At 36.4% G+C, this 8,165-nt stretch overlaps 1 pseudogene; it reads right to left on the bottom strand.

The window, feature by feature from the left end:
* Positions 1-4,867: 4,867 nt before the first annotated feature.
* LOC107860423 lies at positions 4,868-6,540 on the bottom strand (annotated as a pseudogene).
* Between the last annotated feature and the right edge of the window lie 1,625 nt (positions 6,541-8,165).

Below are 8,165 nucleotides of genomic sequence, written 5' to 3'. Positions count from 1 at the left end.
AATATCTTGTCACACAATGACTCCCAAGCAAGATAAGCTTTGGCATCACTCTCACCCTTGAAGATTGGAAGGCTAACTTTGATGGAGTTTATGTCCAAGTCTTGATTTTGGTGGTCATCCCTCACCTTTCGGACTAGATCACCATGTCTACCCCTCACTCTTTCTTCCCTCAAGTAAGCATTATCATAAGCTCCATAAACCCCATATTGTTCTTCCCTACCATACCCCTCTACACGGTTAGGTTGGTTTGGGTTAAGTGGATTTAGATTGGGTGAAAAGTAAGGCCTATGGTCTAATGGATCTTGGATTAGAATGTGAGGCCTTTGGTATAGTGGAGGGCTCGGGTTTGGTGGAATTTGGGTTCCAAACCCGTCATGTTGGACTTGGTGGATTGGCCTTTCATGGTCTTAATTTTGGGAGTAAAATGGAGCTTGGTTTGTGACATTGGATGGTTGTCTCGGTGGGTGGAGCATTTGGTGAAAGGTCTCGGGCGTAATGGTTGGGGAAATATTTAGAGGGGTGGAACGTCTACTCCTTTGGCTTTCCACACGCTCTAATCTCCCACTCATTGATGCCACATCTGTATCTAATTTCTCAAGACCCACATTCAACCTAGCCACATCTCAGGACATAGTTTCAAGGCGAGCTAAAGTGGGATTGATGGCATTATTGTCCATTTTTTGAGAATTTGAAGTCTTGGGTTCCATGGGACTTAGAAAGTTACCTACAAAACAATAAACGAGTTAGTTGTAAAAGAAAAGTCCTCACACTCTCTCGTTAGTTCTTTGCCTCTCGGGTTCCTTCACTCATTCACACAAGTGTGGCAGGCTTGATTGTATTCTGTGCTTGAGAGGTGAACCAATAATTTACAATGACTCAAAGGAATAAAGCACACAAAGGAACGTAAACGCGAAGAACGGTTTCAAAACTAACTTACAATCTAGTACTATCTTGTAAGTTAGACTTGGAACCAACAAACGAAACTAAAGACACAAAATGAAACTAAGAGATCAAAATTTGAGCAAAAATTTGTCGTGTGAATAGTAATTTGATAATGTGCGACCTCCTAATTGGCCACGATCCCACAAGTTTTAATCTCTATTCTTGAAATTTTTAGTCCCAACAATTTTGGAATGGAAGACAATTGGTTTTGGGAGGAAAAGCACAAGTCCTGAATCCTTTTCAAATCCAATCTCAAAAAGGTGAGACTTGACTTGTACTTGTTCCACAAAACAAGGTCCTTACAACAACAACAAACCCAGTGTATTCCCATATAGTGAGGTCTGGGGAGGGTAAGATGTATGCAGTCCATACCACTACCTCCGAAGAAGTAGCACACAAAACAAGGTCCTTAAAATATGAAAAAGTTGATGTCAAGTCTAGGAGTGATGTGAACTAGTCCTTTCACCAACAACTACTACAACTTGTCTTTCAGCTTTTGTAGATTAAAAGTTCACTTTTCCTATGTTACAAAAGATAAGAGGGTGAAGAACAACAAGAACACAACAATAATTTTTCAAGAACAACAACTCCAACGTCCAACTACAAGTTCTTCATTCGGCCAAGTTACAACAACAACAACAACATCAGCATACGGTTCACACTTTGTCCACACCAACAGTTCACAATTTCAAGCTCAAGTTTTAGATCTAGACTCAAGTGCTAATGAAAAAGAAGACCAACACTTAGAAACAACTAAATAAAGCAAAAGACACCAAGATCTAGTGAAAAATCTCTCGGCCAAACAACAACAACCAAAGCTACAAGCTTCTCGGCCAAGAACAATCTCAAGAACACCAAATCTATTTTTCGTTTTTGTATTTTTCTAACAAGCAAGCCCAAGATTGATCTTGTGGGAACAGGATCAAGCCATGCATGAACACGAGCTATGATCATGAAGTTGAAACATAAAGCATGAAAATGTGTCAGAATAACTGAGGTAAACTGCTGAAATAAGAATAGATTGAGCATCATTATTTCTCACGGCCAATTCCACAACTTACTGGCACATCTATTAGCATCTGAAAACTTGACTTGGTTACTCGTTCTATCATCTCCCCCTTAGATTTAAGCCATTACTCTAAGTCTATGGACCACTATATACACTCTGGTATAAACTGAAATCAAATTACTCTAGAGTTGGGGATATAACAATACACATAAAAATAAACTTACCCAGTAAGACGGTATCTTCAGGTATAACAACCAATGCTAATACCTCCTTCTAAGATTCAACCCTTAGGTTTCTATAGCCCCAAAAGTCATCATATAACATCTTAAACATTCACCAACTCAAATTCTTCTAGCAGTAAACATGGATATCTCCAAACCTTTAACAGACCATACCACTTCTGTCATAGTCTACCAGCATGGTGACTCCAAACTTATATCTCTCTACTATGAGAATCAAGATCATATCAAAAGGCTTAACATTATCTATCAAAACTCCTTAACTTGGCTATTTAGAACACCATATACCATCTAACTGGTCTTTCTCCACCTAGAAACTCAACAGTACCACTAGCCACACACAACATGTAATAGTCTTAGAAAAATACCGGAACCTCATATCACCTTGGCATACTTCTACTTCATACATACAACATCATACTTCATTACGAATCAAATAAACTTAAGCTCTTGCATGTACTGTGCAAGCCTATTAGATCGCTTCCATAAAACTAGTATCATTAACCAAGAAATAATCACATCCACCTTCATGGTCATCAACTGTTCAAACTTAATGTCTAGGGCTAAACATGATTTACAACCCAACCTTATAGACAATTCTCACTTGGAAACTACGAAATAAAACATCAAGAAACAATAGTACACTAGAACTCCGTAGCCATAATAATCGATCATGACCTTACGATTTTCTTTATTATAATTCATTAACGCGCCCTATTTCAACACATCAAGCCTATAGTCTAGCATCAGTCATCTACCACCAATGAAGAATGCAACATAATATACTAGTCCATCAAATTGGGATATTCTACCCAAATATCTCATTTTAATTAGATACAACCCACAACCAAAACACCTTCATGACATCACTGCTATGCCTCAAAATCTACTACATACCTTCTCACAAGTAGTACTAGTTTACAACTACCAAAGAAAAGAAGGTCAAGGGGGTGGAGTCACCTAATAGACATGGTCAACCTTAATCTTATATTATAACCCTATACAATCTTATCTACTTATACGGATTTCTTACATCACACTTACTTACCCAAGCGTACATTTAGACTACCTTCAAATTCAACAAACAACCTTGTGTCTATAATTATAACTTACTGGCTAATCTAGCTATTTTCATACTTCGAGCAAACAACAACTCACCTTAGCTAAAAACTCCTTATCTACCTTCTACTAAGCTAACATACAAGGACTAATCACTTTTATACCAACTCAATCTAATGCAAAAAATTTCGGCTATACATACACTCAATAAATCATCCTTACCACTTTTCTTGTCATTACGCCTCTAAACTCCCAGTTTCAACCAACACAAGAATCAACAAGATGGACAACAAATTGCTAGTGAATCGAAATATATCCCACACGGCTCTACTAGACTTTGATTTTCAACAACACAACGATAACAAGGTTACAAGAGATAGAAACTTAACACACAATAATCAATGATCTAAGAATACATATCTTACTCTGTATGAATAAAAATCTGAGTCAAACACTCCCCCCTATAGACTATCATACAATCCACGCATGCTACTAGCTACCACATTAGTCTATCACTATAAAGGGGTAAATCATACTCAAACATCAGTTATTCAACTAAACACATTTATCAACACAAAATTCATCCTCACTCTGATTTCTAACCTTGTGACTTTGTATCACCAACTTCTTGGTCTAATCTCACTACCAATAGGTCATGACACCGACACTTTAACTTATACTACTACTTGGGTGGAAATACAGTTCCAACATTCTGCTATACCTCATTACCTCTTAAGCATGGCATCTGCAACATACAAAAAATTTTGAAAGGGACTGAATACACTTAATACCGCAGGCTCAAAAGCACGATTTCATCAGAATCAAAATTCACACTAGAATTAATACACTTTGAGGCACTAACGGACTCTTCACAAGTCCTTGCCTAATTTCAAAATCTTATATAGCTCAATCAAAAGGGCTATACCATTTAGATTCTAGACTTCTGCACCTGAATCACTTCAACAATGAGACATATCTGAGCACATCAAAGTAAGGAAAGAATTAGGACAACTTTACTTCCATGTGGGCGACACCATAGCACGAATTAGAGTGTGAAAGAGGAACATTCTGACTCCATAGCATGAACTAGAACATCAAGAAAGGGAAGCATTCCTAAATACCTAGTAGCCTCCTGCTTATAAGTGTGGCGCGATGCTAATAAGGGGATGAAAATTACCCAATATACCATTAATGAGATGGAATAAAATATAACTGGGATCCCAATTTTATGGGCCACTGCGATGCGCCACTATCGCAGTGGCTTACTGGAAATTGACGAATGGAATTCATGGGGTCACCGCGACGCGGAGCCATCGCGTTATTCCACTGGTTGGGACCTAAAACTTCAGCACGACGCACCATAATCGCGCTAGACTACTGGAATTTGACAATTTTTAAATAGACCACCTCTGCGATGCGCCAAGCACCAAAATGATGGTGTTTTACAACTAGGACTTAAAATAGCCATAACATCTTGCCCGAGTGTCGAATTTGGACGAATCTTATATTGATGGAAAACTCATTCAATTTCCCACACTACATAATTGATTAACATGGAAAATTTGCATAGGATTTATGGCTTTTGGATCATCTACGTATAGAAATAATGGTTTTCGTTTTAGCCCAAAATGCGGGGTGTTACAACCTCATTGTAAACACATGCACCTTCAAGTTCTGAGACACTAGACTCCACGTTTCGCGGAATAGAAATATCGATAAGAGCCTCCTGGAGTTCACACGAGGGAGAGCGGATTGAACACTCTCCTTTACGAATAAAGAATCTTTCGAAGAAGTGCAAGTGAATATTACATCAGCCTGAGTAGCACATGCTAATGTCTCTGAGAAAGGTTTGTAACATCTCTGAGAAAGGTTTATACTCTATTATAACAGCACCATCAGTACTCAACTCCTCGCAGATGGAAGTAACTCCGTCCTCTGTCCTGCTAACTACAACCATCTTTTTACACCCTTTAGCAACCAAGTGTCTGATCATAAGTTTTCCCATCTTGCCGGCTCCAACAATTAATATGTGTGGGGGTATAGAAGAATCTTGATCTAGAAGGTGATTCAGCAGACCAAGCTCGATTGCGGCTGAACTAACTGATACTGATCCAAAAGAGATGTTGGTATCAGTTCTAATCCTCTTACCAGCTGTGATTACATGCTTAAACAACTCACTTATTTTCCTACCAAAACCAGGGACCTCTTGTCCATTCTTAACAACCTGCTTCACTTGTGCAACAATTTGACCTTCTCCAAGGACTAGGGAATCCAGTCCAGCAGCAACTTCAAATAGATGTTGAGTGGTATCTTTGTCGTACAGCAAAATCCGGTGTTGCCGAAGCTCAGTAACTGAAACTCCACTGTACTTAGACATCCACTCAGTCGGTTCTTTAATTCCGAAATTTTTGGAAAGCGCAATAACGTATATCTCCATTCTGTTGCAAATACTCAATACAGCAGCTTCTTCAATGTGATTCAACGAACAGAGTTTGTGGATCGCTTGAGGCCATTCTGATTCTAGAATTGATACTTTCTCACGCACTTCAACTGGTGTTGTGTGAATGTTAAGTCCAATAACCATAATGCTGCTACTCTTCTTTATATATCGATCAGATGCTTTCAGTAGCTCCAATGCTGAAAGACTTAATTGTCCACCATTAGATTCCGTTTCTATCACCACGTTACATCTCGGGCTCAATGAATGTGTATACAGGGGTGGCTCAAGGGTAAAGCTAATAAAGCCTTGCTTAGGCCCCAAAATTTTGATGCCTCAAAATTTTTAATCAAACTCTATAATTTCAATTTCACTTGAAATAATATTGAAGATTGTAAAATATATTTTTAAAAAATATTTTAAATTAATAATAATAAAAAGAGAAAAGTTCTCTCATTCTTACAAGAAATATTTTAGAACTTTGCACCAAACAATTCAAACTTTATATTAATAAATAAAGTTTTAACAACACATCCAAATTAATACGTTCAAAATAAATGGCTAACATCTTATTAAGTAGAATGAATCCTTACTTTTATTAATAATCATATTAATATATAAAGTTAAAGGTTATGTGTCTTTTAAAAATATTACATCAAAAATAACTACTAAACAAGATAAGACAAGTCTAAATTATTACTGTAGTATTTTTATGTGTATGTTTATATATGTAAGACCTCTTATTGAAATTTGGCTTTAGGCCACTAATTTTATTGAGACGCCCCTGTGTGTATATACCAACGTCTTAACTCTTCCACTACAAAAAGAATCGCAAAGCCATTCACGACCGCCATTAAAAATATAATTTTGAACGACCGTCATTGAAAATACAATTTTGAACTTATTGAAGCAAAATTGTAGAGAAAATCAAAGACAAAAGAGAGCTAAGATTTGTTATGCAAAACTTGAGGCTTGTTTATGGAATTAGAATAAATTTATAGAGATCGTGATGATTGTTTAAGTAAAGTAATTAATTTCCTAAATTGATAAGGATTAAAATTAGGATTTTAATTTTTCATTTAGTAAATTACATAATGCGGTTCATGTGTTTCTAATTAGATAAAATTTAATAAATTAGTTAATTGTGATCAGACTTATATTTTCCATTTTGTAAAATAATTTAATTATCACCCCTTAACTATTGCACATAATAAATAAAATTAAACAAATAGTATTTCCCCTTACCTTAGTGAGATTAGTACAAGAGATTTGGACAAAAAATAATCACTACAGTGTCAATAAGAAGGGAAAGCTAGGGGTCATAGAAGATCATCCCCATCTTCATTGTTTCTATGTACTGTTGGGTACGATGTAGTTTTGATGATTGATAATCTGACAACGTGATATAAAATATGTCAGTCAACCTAGTTCACGGACACACTATCTCATGTAGCTGAAACTTATAGCAAAATTATCGATGATTAAAGACAGGGGTGAAAGAAATCAAGAACCAGATGAGTGATTAATTCTGATAAACTCAAGGAAATAAATATGTGCAAATTTAAACGAGTTGAATTTGATTCAAACACTTGATGATAAGGGAAAGCAAGTTGAGTTGAAAAAGGAGTCCTATGGAAAGAAAGAGTTTCACTTCTGAGCATATCCTGAATAGTCCTATGTGTAGAAAGAGAAAGCTTCTGCAGATTGAAGACGTCTACGCAAGATAGGAAACATATAAATTGAAGGACTCTTTGTTAGATCAATGAAGTTTTTGATGACTGACATATAAATGGACCATGTAACTTGACCTATTCCAAGCATAGTAAGACAGGTTTCAGGTTTTACTGATAGATGCAGACAAAGATTGCTGAAAGTTAAGAATGAATGAGCAAGCCTAATTCTGATATACTCAAGCTACTGATCACGTGAGAAATTGAAGAAGTTTTGGTTGAGTAAAATACTTGAAGACAAGTTGATTTAAAGAGTTGAAATTTGACTACAACACTAAGGAGACAAGAGTTGGAATTGAAGAAGGAGTCTCACTTGAGGTAGAACTCTATGTAATGAGAGTTCTGATTAAAGGAGGAGTTTGAAATAAAGAATAACTCTTTGGAGAGCTGTGTTTAAATAGAAGATGCATCATTCAGAGTAACTCACGCACTTACAAAGCAGAAAAGCACAATCAACAGATTGACTTCACGAAGTGATACTCAATCAGTGAAGAAACACATTGAAGAACCTGGTCCTAAGTATAGAATCCAGCTAAGAGTTTTAGCGTTGATTTTTAGAGTTGTTTATTGTGTTTGAACTATTGATGTAATATTAATTTCAGTGTGTTATAAACTGAATTTGGAGCTAGTCTTTGAGTTGGGGAAAACTCAGAGACTTTGGGAATGCATACCTTAGGAGGTGTGTGTAGTTAGGAATTAGAGTTTATAATTCCTAATTGTTGAGTCAAAGGAATTAGAGTTTATAATTC

Source organism: Capsicum annuum, chromosome 1 (genome assembly GCF_002878395.1).
Source record: "Capsicum annuum cultivar UCD-10X-F1 chromosome 1, UCD10Xv1.1, whole genome shotgun sequence".
Taxonomy (NCBI): Eukaryota; Viridiplantae; Streptophyta; class Magnoliopsida; order Solanales; family Solanaceae; genus Capsicum; species Capsicum annuum.
The sequence above is the reverse complement of the archived record's forward strand: the minus strand, read 5'-3'. Positions and strand labels throughout refer to the sequence as shown.